The sequence below is a fragment of the Leuciscus leuciscus genome (assembly GCF_965113295.1).
Source record: "Leuciscus leuciscus genome assembly, chromosome: 20".
NCBI classification, from domain to species: domain Eukaryota; kingdom Metazoa; phylum Chordata; class Actinopteri; order Cypriniformes; family Leuciscidae; genus Leuciscus; species Leuciscus leuciscus.
The window spans coordinates 175,515-177,496 of record NC_138744.1 but is presented as its reverse complement, the minus strand read 5'-3'; the positions used below and the strand labels follow the sequence as shown (position 1 = coordinate 177,496).

Genomic DNA, 1,982 nt, shown 5'->3' with positions numbered 1-1,982 from the left:
AACACTCGAAGACGTTTATATACATTTAATACAAATAATCAATTTTATAACCACCATAAATATTTAATATATTACCCACCTCTAGAAAAAAATGCTTGTAATGTGTTCAGTTTCATTTTGTATTTAAAGAGTTGTTCAATTACTATTTGTTTTGGAATATGTAATATTTTTGTGTTTATCTGGATTTAAACATTCATTTTGCAGGATCAGTTCATATTTGTTATTGGAGATACAGTGCAAGCGGTGTGGAATCACAGACCTGTACTGAGGAGGTGATGTTACAAGATTTATCATGACAGCACATCCTGATCAAGCTAAAACACTACTTTCAAGTCACTAACTATCCCTATAGCTTTTAAATGCTTTGAATCTTTTGCATGTCATGTGCAAGTAATAAATTCCCACCTGTGCATTTACACATGCACCTATAATCATCATATATTTTATAGGTAACAAACCAAAGGAAGAAGGCTTGCAGCATTGCTGTGTCAACCGTGGTAAATACAGGAACAGGAACATCCTTCATGAAGATAGCTATGTGGGGCAAGCTTAAAATGTAAGAATACCTTTCTTAATTTGCATTGGTCCTGGGTTTGCATGGGTCATATATCTATATTTGTGTAATTGATAAAGTTATGCTTAATTCCCTGTAAAGTAGCAATAAAAACGTTCTCTATTTTTAATCACTTTAAGCCCAGTGTCAGTAAAGATGGCGTAGTCAGTGGAATCCTGGTGTTTGTGGGAAATAGAAGGAACCTTGCCCAGCTTTCTACTACGATGTGGCCCTGGTGACTGAGGTAATCAATCACATCACACATTCATCAACAGTTAACAGTCAAAAGTTTACATACACCTTGCAGAATAAACTGCTTCATCAGGGTAGTACTAAATAAAGATAAAACGTACATTTTGTGATCCCTATTATTGATAAAATTGTTAACATTTTGCAGATACTGCAAGGTGTATATCAACTTTGAAGCGCAACTGTATATCTATCTCTTTCATTCAATTGAGCCAAATATAATAATGGACTGGATCTGTATTAGAAACAAATTTTCTGTTTTTTTGTTTTTTTCCTCAAGGCATTTTTTCTGACTTTCCTGCATCTTTGAAACATTTCCATTCACATATACTCTGGAGAGCATCTGGGACATTGACATAAACAGCACTTTCCAACAACTTAAAAAATTGGGTGACAAATCATTTTGGTTTTTGTACTTTTGGAGTTCTTCAGGGTTTTTTTTTTGTTGAGTTTTTTTAGTTTTTTTTTTTTTTTTGACAAACTTAGATTCACTGTAATGCTGGAGTAAGCATTTGGTCCTGTTTAATGTTGGTGCTGGTAAAGGTTTAAAGGGATACTCCACTTTAAAATGAAAATTCTGTCATCATATGACGGTCCGAGGAGACTGTGTTGTTCCTCTACGGAAAAGTGCTTTTAGTCAGAGTGCCTTTTCAGTCACAGCAGCACAGGAGTGGAACTCTGTCCCTCAGAACATCAGAGAATTCACCACATACACTCTGTTTAAAAAACATCTAAAACGCTGGCTCATAACACATCAGACATGTCAGCACTAATAAGAATATGTAACTTCCCTCTACCCAACCTGCTGCCACTTGTGTCTCTGCTGTGTCAATGTGTATAATATTAATTCTTTTTTTTTATAATGTCTGTACTTTAGTAAACTTGTATTTATCAACAGGATGTGAGGAGTTATATCTATTTTACTGCTTTTTATATTTGTATTGTTCACTGTAATCTTTTTATTGTGTTTTTTTTTAGGTAGACAATTTTAAGATCTGTCCAGGGACAACGGATGAAAAATAGCCTTTTGGCTAATTCTGGTGCATTTGCAGCAATGCTAATTAATGTACACTGTCCCTGTCAAATAAATTAATAAATAAAAAATAAATATACTCACCCTCATGTTGTTTCAAACCTGTATGAATTTCTTTCTTCTGCTGAACATCCCTTTAAGAGCTAA

The 1,982-nt window shown here is 34.1% G+C and overlaps 1 long non-coding RNA gene across 2 annotated transcripts; it reads left to right on the top strand.

Moving 5' to 3' along the window:
* The first annotated feature begins 256 nt into the window (after positions 1-256).
* Positions 257-1,382, top strand: LOC309484514. 2 transcript variants are annotated; one of them, XR_014200876.1, is made up of 4 exons: positions 257-556; positions 694-797; positions 1,083-1,225; positions 1,262-1,382. It is a non-coding gene; the product is annotated as an uncharacterized lncRNA (long non-coding RNA). The 2 variants fall into 2 exon arrangements; XR_014200877.1 differs by lacking the exon at positions 1,262-1,382 and having other exon boundaries at positions 1,083-1,238.
* The last annotated feature ends 600 nt before the right edge of the window (positions 1,383-1,982 follow it).